Source organism: Ailuropoda melanoleuca, chromosome 1, assembly GCF_002007445.2.
Source record: "Ailuropoda melanoleuca isolate Jingjing chromosome 1, ASM200744v2, whole genome shotgun sequence".
NCBI lineage: Eukaryota > Metazoa > Chordata > Mammalia > Carnivora > Ursidae > Ailuropoda > Ailuropoda melanoleuca.
This window is the reverse complement of record NC_048218.1, coordinates 71281714-71292623: the sequence shown is the minus strand read 5'-3', so window position 1 is coordinate 71292623 and position 10910 is coordinate 71281714. Positions and strand designations below refer to the sequence as shown.

The 10910-nt window shown below is 48.6% G+C and overlaps 1 long non-coding RNA gene across 1 annotated transcript; it reads right to left on the bottom strand.

Annotated features, from left to right (window-relative positions):
- Window positions 1-10617, bottom strand: LOC117802371. Its single transcript, XR_004625647.1, has 4 exons — window positions 10167-10617; window positions 9829-10062; window positions 8070-8323; window positions 1-1518 (listed from the first exon to the last, which is right to left on the bottom strand). It is a non-coding gene; the product is annotated as an uncharacterized LOC117802371 (long non-coding RNA).
- Window positions 10618-10910: the final 293 nt, after the last annotated feature.

The window sequence follows — 10910 nt, the reverse complement described above, 5'->3', positions numbered from 1 at the left end:
TGTCTGCTTCAGTCCTTGGTTTACTGCAGAAGAGCCCAAGGGTTTAAAGCGCAGGATCTGGCTTCAGATTGCTTCAGTTGTAAGACCAAGGCAAATTAACTTCTCCAAGCCTCATCTGTAACTTGGGGCTCAGAGGAGTAGTATTTCATAGGGTGGTGAGGATAAAACAAGTAAATGCACGTAAAGCATTTAGAATGGTGCTTGGCGCAGACAACCTCAACGCATGGTCAGCTGTGAGGATGCCTAAGCCGCCCCAGCCAGCCAGGGAGGGATGCTCAGGAAGCCGAAGCCAGGCAGCCAACCCCGAACTCCGCCCAGTGACTTCACGGACTGCCTTTAACTGCACTAGGCCCTATGTGAAAGGCCCAGTGCTGCTTCCAGAGTTTCTGAATTTCATGGACTCATCTGATAATTACTGAACCAGGCACTATGGGAATAAAGGGAGAAGAAAGGCATGCTCTCTACAGCTGTAAAGCTCACAGTCTAGTAGGCGAGACAAACCAGTAAACAATTAATAATAATAGTTACTCAGTGTTAAGTGCCATTAAAGAGGAGTGGTGCACCTTGCTGGTGCAAAAGAAGGGGACCTGTCATAGCAGGCAAGCTTTGGGTCCTCCAAATCATGACGAGCCTGTGAATTTGCGTGGCTGCAGACGTGGCTGGCATGGTATATAACTGGTCAAACTCCACCGAAGAAAAGTTATTGTCAAACGGCTAATTTGAAGATTAATCATTTTACAATACTAGTATCTTCCAAACGAGCACAGGCTCCGTGATGTGGTCGAGGAACTAGATGCACAATCAAGGAATCCTGGTTCTAAATTGGGCACTACCTGTGAAATGCTGAGCAAATCCCCTGGAGTCTCTAGGCTTCCATTTCCTCCCTGACAAGGTGAGAAGGTTAGACCGGAAGTCTCTAGAGTCCTTTTCAACTCCATGAGCTGTGATTCTCTTTCGTTGGCATGGCTTCCATATGTCTCTACATTTCGACACATGCTCTGTGGCTCTACGAACCTATATCAGGCATAGTTCAAAACTCGCGACCAGGGGCGCCTGGGTGGCACCGCGGTTAAGCGTCTGCCTTCGGCTCAGGGCATGATCCTGGCGTTCTGGGATCAAGCCCCACATCAGGCTCCTCCGCTATGAGCCTGCTTCTTCCTCTCCCACTCCCCCTGCTTGTGTTCCCTCTCTCGCTGGCTGTCTCTCTCTCTGTCAAATAAATAAATAAAATCTTTAAAAAAAAAAAAAAACACTCTCGACCAAAGTCTGGGATGATTTTACAACCAAGTATTTTCGTCTGCAGTGAAAGATGGGGAAACAGACCTGAATAGATGGGCATTGTAGTTCCACTGTGGCAAGCAAATAGGCCACACGTTAGACTCTGGAGCCGGCCGTGTGAGTGAGACTCAGGTTCACGGTGTGGTACATCACAGGAAGACCGGATCTCGCGGGATTTGCTCACATATCTGTTCCTGAGTCCTAAGACCGTATCCTTCACTGTAATATCTTCTTATCTTCCTGGGAAAATAGAAAAACAAGAGCTAAAAATACCACCACTTTCCCTCTTCATCCTAAAAAATTGCTTCCCATCCTTCTCATTTGTCCACTTCTTTTCTGAAAAAAAGAATGTGATCTGTTGTTTATCAAGACTCCTTCCATTTAGGAAACATAGTTCCCCAACTGGCTAGAATTTTTCCACTAGTACACTTACTGAATTAAATAAACTTACTGAATTAGTCTCGTTAAACAAGAATGTCATTCTGAATTAGTGAAAAATCTTAATTTTAAATATCCAATAGGGAGAGCAGTAAACTTTGCAAATACTTGTAGTGAGTTTGAATTCATAGTTTACAAAAGCACTTGCTCTTATAAAACGAATGCATTAAAGTCACTTAAAGAACGTATTCTCCTAAACAAGTGGAACACGGCTTTCGCATATTATTTATACTATAGCTGACCCTTGAAGAATGCAGGTTTGAACTGTGCAGGTCCCCTTGGACATGGATTTTTTTCCTCAATAAAAACAGTACAGTACTATAAATGTATTTTCTCTTCCTTATGATTTTCTTCATAACATTTTCTTTTCTCTGGTTTACTATAAGAATATAAGTATGTAATACACATAACATACAAAATATGTGTTAACTGTTTATGTTATCACTAAGGTTCCCAATCAACACTAGGTTATTAGCAGTAAACTTTTGGGAGTCGAAAGTTATGTGCATTTTGAGGATGGGGGAGATCGGTGCTACCACTTCTGCATTGTTCAAGGGTGAAATGTATAGGGGCGCCTGGGTGGCACAGCGGTTAAGCGTCTGCCTTCGGCTCAGGGTGTGATCCCGGCGTTATGGGATCAAGCCCCACATCAGGCTCCTCCGCTATGAGCCTGCTTCTTCCCCTCCCACTCCCCCTGCTTGTGTTCCCTCTCTCGCTGGCTGTCTCTATCTCTGTCAAATAAATAAATAAAATCTTTTTAAAAAAAAAAAGGGGTGAAATGTATAAATCTTTCTTTACAGTAAGAAAAAGAGCTATGATTGCAACCAAAGTAAATAATTGTAGCCTAAATTAATAATAAGGCTTTACTGTAGCTATTCTATGTCTGGATATGTTTCCAGTTGTAATCTGCCTTTGGTCAAGCAGAGATCGATGCACTTTTTTCCCTTAAAATTCCAAGTATCACTCAATGAGAGAAATGTTATTTAAGGAATACTATTTGTAACTCACTATTTTATTATTCACTAACGTGATCTGTTTTCATGTTAGACTCATTTCACTTGTTTAGTCACCAATGCGAGACATGACCTTTGTAAGTTCAGCTTACAGAAAACTCCAGCCTAAAGAAAAACTCCTGGGGTAGACAAACACCAGCACCCAAAATGTCATGTTTCCTGCTACATAGTTTCTCTTCTATCAGCTTTTCCCCTTAGCCATAGAATCTGTCCTTATGGCAGCAAAATGTATCACAAGAATACCATTCCTTAACAGGGCCATGAGAGGGCAAAAGCAATGCCCAATGACGTTAAGCAGTAAAAGTTAAGTGGGAAAGTGCTGAAGACGTTTCTTCATTTTAGTGAATGCCCGACAGATAGATGGGCTCAGGGATGGGATGCAAAATGTAAAGTCTTCCCACACTGCAGATTTGTGAAGAATAAATACTCTTGAAGACGCAGTTGTTCTTTCCTGTGTTCTGTTCCATAATTAGGACCCCATGATTATTTTTATACAAATAGAATCTTGCAGAGGGACGCCTGGGTGGCTCAGTCTGTGAAGTGCCTGCCTTTGGCTCAGGTCTTGATCCTGGAGTCCTGGGATTGAGGCCTGTGTCAGGCTCCCTGCTCATCCGGGAGTGGGCTTCTCCCCCTCCCTCTACCACTCCCCCTACGTGTGCACCCTCTCTCACGCTCTCTCTCAAGTAAATAAATAAAACCTTAAAAAAAAAAACAAAAAACAAAATCTTGCAGAATCAGACAGATTTCCCTTAAAACTCTACATAACTAGGTAATTGTGGAATTGAACATTGATGCCTTGCAGAGGGGAGCAAGCCTCGAAAAAAACAAAACAAAACAAACAAACAAAAAAAACCCCAAACTAAAGACTCATTTGTGTGCTTTTTGTTTTTTGTTTTTTTGCAGCAAAAAGTTTTATTGTTTCCATTTGTTCCAGGGCTTGGGAGAAGGCTCCAGTGTGATGAAAAAGCTGCCTAGTGGCTGCAGAGAGGCGCTCAGGCACAAGCCCTGGGACCGGGGAGATGCCAGAGGGGCCCCTCGAAGCCTGCTGGGCTCCAGAGACTTCTAATCAGGTAGTCGCTTATCTTCTCGATGACTCACCTCCTCATCTAGGAAGTGGCTTTCCGGGAAGTCACAGAGATGGGGGTCTGAGCAGGCAGAACCCAGGGCATGCAGATCCCAAAGGTTGGGATCTACATGCCCAAAGGTCCTGGTGCAGGCTCTTCTCCAGAACCAAGGCCCCTTCCATGGCGTCCAGGGTTTCCCCCCACTCATCTTGGGATGGCTTCTTAACGTCATGGAAGAAGGACCGGCCGTGGAGCTGGTTTTGCACCTTCAAGAGAGGCTCGGTGCCTCGCACTTCTCCTCCGCCAAATCCCCGAAGAAGTGGCCCGTGTCCTGCAGAGCCACGTCGTCGTGGTGGAAATAGAAGCCCAGACAGAGGGAAGTGAAGGACCCCGTGGATGCATGTTGAACAGACGGTTGGCAACGACCTCCAGCTCGGTGGAATAACTCGGACAATTTGGGAGATCATGGTTGATCCGTAATAAGGAGCTCAAAATAGGGTGTTGGCCATCCCGGAGGCAGAGAGTGGCCAAGAAGATGGCTCCGAAGGTTGCGACTGGAGCAAAGGTTGGAGGGTGGTTGGAAGCTGGTGGAAGGGGCGTCCCTGGGTCTGTTCCGTCCAAACACTGTTGAAGGAGGAGGCAGATCTGCGGGCCCTCTGGCACACTGCCTCATTTGTGCTATTTTTGTTTTCTTGTTTTGGGGTAGAGGTAGGGGCCAGATGGGGAGACCAGGGTTGGAGGGGTAGCATAGTATGCGGTCCTCTAGAGAACTCTGGAACTACTTTTTGTGTGATGTCTTCGAGATTTCACTGTCAGTTCAAAACAGAGAGTATCCATCCAAAGAAGAGGCGTTTTGAAACAGTTTAATGCTGGGAGCCTTTCTAAAAGGATACCTTACAATGTTGTTCTTGCCTCACATGTTCACAAAGATCTAAGGCAGGCCGTGGTCACATTTAAACACACACTGGTTTTAAAAGAGAAGTTGCATTTCCCACAGTCCATCGTCAGCGTCTAACCTGACAGCAGGCTGAAGTCAACTTGTTTTTGTTTTTTTTTTTAAGATTTTATTTATTTATTTGACAGAGAGAGAGACAGCCAGCGAGAGAGGGAACACAGGCAGGGGGAGTGGGAGAGGAAGAAGCAGGCTCCCAGCGGAGGAGCCCAATGTGGGGCTCGATCCCAGGACTCCGGGATCACCCCTGAGCTGAAGGCAGACGCTTAAGGACTGAGCCACCCAGGTGCCCCTGAATTCAATTTACTTTTTAAAAGCCAGATTTTACGTTTAGCATGCAGCTTCCAGGCCTCGACTCTGTGCTTTTCCCTCCTTTGCTGCGACCCTCCTCAGCCTCTCCACTGTGCTCCCTGGAAACTTGTTCTGTTTTCAATGAATGCCTCCCTCTACCTGCAGCCTGGGTACGAACCCCCTCGTTGTTGCCTGGTTCTGCCTTTGTGTGGAGCCTGCTAGATTAATGACTCTTCATTTTCCCCACCCAGGGAGCCAGTGGGCAGGAAGTGGGGTGTGGTGGGGGGGGATGAGGAGTGTGCACACCTGGGCTTGGGGAGTGGGGTCCCAGAAGTTGGGGTTTGTACCTGGGCCAGGGAGCATGGATGCCATGGGCTATGAGTGAGGGCACACTCTCTGCCTCCCCAGACCCTTGCCAAACCATGGCTCCTCCTTCTTCGGGTAAAGCTCTGTCCTTGGTGGCATCAAGCTCTCTTTAATCTCTGTTCCTCCTCATCTCCTGACCTCTTCCCTCGAGCTCGCCTTCACCTGGCTGCTGCTCCCTCTTTTCTCAGGGGCAGACTCTGATGACACCCCTTTTCCCTTCATGGAAGGGGTTTTCCACAAAAATATCTGCTTTTATTCCTGACTTTCAACCCCCCTTACCTTTCTTTAACTTTTTCCCCCAGCCTACAAGCACGTTTATTTCTCCACAGTCTCACAGAGCCAACCCCAGGCCTGCAGTTCTCTCCACCTGTGACTTCTCTCCCTTCTCACCAGGAGCTCCTGACGTCTCCCCTGTGGCCTCCACTGTCTCAGTCCTCTCACGGCCACCTTCGCGGCCAGCCTTCTGTGACCCCCTCTCCACAGAATGCTCTGGCCAGGGCAACTCAGTGAACAAACCAGAGAGTCACTTTTCTGTCCTCTCCTCTGTCAACATTCATGAGGTTTTGACGAGGTGCAGCTCCATCCTTGAAATTCCCTCCTTCCTTAGCCCCTGAGGCAACCCATCTGGCAACTTCTCAACATCCATCATTGGATTCTTTCCTTCTACCCACCCCATTAAGGTCACTGCCCCTGAAAACTCTGTCCACGTCCTGGTTCTCTTGTTGCCCAGCCATCCACGGCAGTGACTGGCATCTGCATGAAGACCATCAGATCTGCTGTCTCCCATCTCGAATTCTTTCCTGAGCTCCAATCCAGAACCCCGCCACTCCCTGGACATCTCCCCATGGAAGTCAGTATGTCTCCAACCCTGTGCCGACGAGATGCCTATCTCTGTCTCCCCAGGCTCAACGTGACTTCCTCCGCCCCACCCCACCCTCCCTGAGTGTCAGGGGTCACCAGGAACTTCCCCTCGGGCTTCCCTATCTGAGGCATCTCAACCCCCATTGTCATTGCCTTCATGCAGGAGTTTTGGAGCTCTTACTCTCCCCTCTCCAGCCTGAGCTCCTTGCCTTCAGTCATGCCCCCTCCAACCCATCAGCCATACCCCATCATCTATCCCAGCAGTCACATCTCTGGGAGAAAACTTCCAAGGCCTTCCTATCGCCTCTGTGACTCAAAAGCTCGCGTGACTTGCTCCCAGCCTACTCACCTGCCTCGTTGCCTATAAGAAAGCTGCGTCCTGTCCGTGCACCACCCATGTGCAATCTGCTTCTGGGCCTCAAGCCCTCCAGGCTCCCCCAGCTCCTAGCCCTTTACACACACTGCTCTGTGCTGGGGTGTGTCTCCCCCACTTCTCCATCTAGGGACCTCTTACCCTACGAGTCCTGCAAGACTTTGCTCCATCCACCTGCTTCCGGAAGCCCGTCCTGATGCCTCCAGTTCCCTGCTATGACCCCTCCTCATCCCTCCTGCCCCATCCTGGGGCCTCAAACACAGCACTGACGCTACTGGATTCGAGTTTCTGTTTCTCTGTCTCCCCAGCCCAGACTAGGCAAGTTTTGGAGGCAAACACAACATCTTTTTCTGTGCTCCCAGCATGTGGCACAGCGTCTACCATACGGAAGATATTCAGAAAGCTGTATCCCAGCATAGAAAGCAATTGCACATTAATAAAAACAACAACCAACGTTTGAATAATACTTCAAGGTTCACAAAATGCTTTCACAAACACCGCCTCATTTGATCCCAAAAGCACTCCATGTAGGCAAGTAGGACTGGTCATGTTAACCTGGATAGCAGAGGTGGATAATCAAGTCTCAAAGATAGTAGCTGGTTTGGCGGAGGAGGCAGCTAGAAAGTAACAGAGGTGGGTCACTGGACCCCACGTCTTCTGGCTGGGGAGCTATCCTTCCATCATCCTCTGCAGCAACAGAGAGCAGTGAGCCCCGCTCTAAAGCCTGTCTCCGTGGTGGCGTGAGTACCCTTCCCGGCTGACTTCCAAGGGAAGCCTAAACTCAGTCTCCACGGTCCATGCACTTTTGCTACATATGTAACCAGAACCAATTCGGAGCAGCTGGAAATCTGTTCTCCTCAGTCCTGCTTTGCTGCCTTAATACGCATAGCTGAACTCTCTCAGGGCATGAGAACTGCAGGTTCCTTCCTTCCTCTTGTCTCCCAAGTGTCAGAGAATTAATGCAATCGAAGGCAAGGCTTTTTTTTTTTTTTTTTTTACATTAAGATTAATGACCCTCAGCACAAATGAATTACCAGGAATTTTTCAGAATCAAAAAATCCTATAGAGGGAATGGGAAAGTAAATCCCCGACTTTGAGAAGTAAGAAAAGCATCCGATTTTGAAGATCTCGTGTGCATGGCTGCTTTGAAAGAGTGCGAACCTGTAACAGGCAAATGAGTCACACCGGGAGCCAGAGAAAGCAGTGGGGAAAAGCGTAGAAGGGGCTAAGGCGTGATTCTGGAGCACCAGCTCTGGATGAGGCCACCCCAGAGAAAACACTTCTTGCATTTAGGGTCCCTGTCAGCTGAATGTCCCCGAGCCAGGAAGCAGTCGCTGACTTTCTAGATACAGTATGTTTGGGCTTTTCTCTCCTGTCTGTGACTGCCAGGTTTGCATTCGGTTTTGTGGTAAATCAAAATGAGCATTTCTTACCTGAGGGGTTTCTTCAGAGGAGACGCTAGTGTTTGTCCTGGTCACCTGCAGCTCGGGACGGGACGCAGTACCGCAGGGAGGGACATCCTGCCCCAAGGTGGTCACTGGCCAACGAAGCAGCTCCCGGGGGGGACTGGCTAGCCAGTCAATCACTAGGATTAGTGCAGTGCCTATTCTGCACCAGGCACCCTTCCAGGCACCAGAGTTTCAGGGAACAAGATAGGCCAGGCCATGGTGCTCAGCACACATTCTGTCTGCATGTGGAGAAGACAATAAAAAAGAAAAGAAATAAATAAAAGGAGAGAATGTCAGCTTGTGGGAGATACTAAGAGGAAGCTAAAATAAGATGCAGGATAGAAGGGGACTGAAGTGGGGCTAGGGTCTAATTTAGAATGGATAATCAGGGAAGGCCTCACTGAGGAGGTGACGCCTGAGAAGGCTTGAAGGCCAGTAAAACAAAAAGCCCAACCCAATTTTGTGGACCCAGTCTGTGAAGACAGAAGATGTTACCTCTGGCCAGCCTGGCCAAGGCTTATGAATGCCTGATCATGGCACCCGGGGCCACACACAGGGCCCATGCCGCCCCCACCTTGTACCCTGAGGCAACCTTTGTCTTGGCTTGTTCTCCCTTCTTCCTTGCCTCCCTTCCTCCTTGCCTCCCTTCCTCCTTCTTTTTCCCACTTCCAGGCACAGTCTCAGACCCCAGTGCACCTGCTTGCCCCACCAAGGATCCACCAAGACCTGCCTTCCTCAAAGTTCCCAAGAAACTCTTCATACCACGGCACCTGCCACTCACTCTGGCTGTTCTCGTTTGATGAATGACAGGAGACCCAGGAAGAGCCCTGACTGAGCCATTTCTCCCAGGGGGATCCCTTTGTAAAGGACCAAGAGGACTCCTCCGTAACTCTGTGAGTAAGCCCCACAAAGCCGCCCATTCCTTAACAGTTCCCAAGTATACCCACAGCACCCACTCACAGGACAAGGCTGGGAGGGAACACACTGGAACTGTCTGAGTAGCTGCATTAGGGAAGGAGAATATGGATGGACTTTTCCTTTCCCCATTTTCCAAATACTCTGTAAAATGGGTATGTTACTTTTATAACTGAAATGTTTATATTTTTAAAAAAATGAGTCTTTGACAACAGCTCAGAGAAACTATTTTTCTTTTCTGAATGCCAGCTATGCTAGTAATCAGTACAGTTCAGCTCAGCTTTAATTATTACCTTCCCGAGTCCTGAGTGTCTTTGTTGGGTCTCTTACTGCTAGCCTGGCACACACAGACAATCGGATGCTTTTCTCCATATCCTTCTGCTAAGGTCAGCCCAGAGCCTGCCTGGGATACGGTGTCTGCTCAGAAAACATTGCTGGGCTCCTTGGCTCATACCACAGGATTGACTCAGCCCCGGGGCTTCAGCCTGAGGACCGAGGACAAGGCCACCTTCTCAGCCCTGCCTGACCTCTGGCTCCACTCTTCTCCCCAGTCGTGTTGGCTAACGAGCATCTCAGTCTCTGAATTCAGCTCTCTGGGAGATCAAGATGTTGTCATTACCGCAGTGGAGGGGTGGAGTTTTTTCTCCTTCCCTTGATTCTGGTCTGCCCTGTGGCCGTTTTAACGAGCAGAAGGTGGAAGCCATGCTGTTGTTCCAGGCCTCAGCCTTAAGAAGGGCTGGCAGACTCGCTTTGTAAGAATTCAGCTACACGGACGGAGCGAGAGATGGAGTGGAGCAGCCACACAGAGAAGGAGAGGCCTCAAGACTACCTGGAGACAGAGAGAGGTCCTGCCATCCCAGCATCCTAGCTGAGGGCAGCCATCCAGCCATCACCACCAAGGCACCAGACGTTCCAGGGAGCCATCTTGGATGTCTGGGCGGGTGGAGCCCCGAGATGACAGCATGTGGAACAGAAGAGCTGGCCGGCTGAGTCCCATCACCCCACACGAAGCCAGTTGTTCTGTTAAGCCTATAAAGCTGGCCCCGAGTACAATGGACACGACCTGTGGACCAGACAAAGATAAATTTGTTGCTTGCTGTAGTAAGGCAGAGCCCCTAGCAGAGCTTTGCCAGCATCTCCAGGAGGGGAGGTAAGGTGAGAACTTACCGACGACTAGAAGCTTGGTTTAAGGCAGTCTTTCCATATGGGAGTAGAATTAGAATTGGGCCAGAATCACCATATGACAATCCAAGATGGCTGAAAGCATCAAGGCAGGGATTTCCAGCTGAGCTATTCAGAGAACCTTGGGGCACAGACTGTCTGTCACTATCTTCCACTGAAGGGCGGACGGGAATTTCCTTTAACGAACAATCACCGCACCATTGCCCTGGGCAGGAGACACCTGGAGAACAACGGTCATACTAACGAAGAGGAATGCTAAGTTCTGCTCATGAAGACAGGGAACGAGCATGAAGTCAGGCGGATTCGGACAGTACGATGTGGCTCATGTTCCCAGCGTCCAGGCCGGCCAGTGTCCGTTCTCAAGCCACTAAGTTTGGGGATGGTGTTTTTACATAGCAATTAACAACTGAGACACTCCCCAAACCTTCCGCTTACCAATGTTTCTGTATTTCTCCATTCATTCATTCATCAATGATTCTATCCCAGTTCTGTGCCAGGCACTGTGCTAGGAACCAGAGATAAAAGGGGAAGAAGACAGGGTCCCTGCCTTCTAGGAGCTTAAACAGCAATCAGGAAGAGATAGGACAGCATTAAACAAAACAGTTAAAGAGGTACTTCCCATACAGATGAAGTGTTCTGAGGAAAATAAAAAGGCGAGATGATAGAGTGGTATTGCAGGAAGGAGATAAAACTGTTTCAGAAACAGCTGTGGTCAAACGAAGCGCTCTG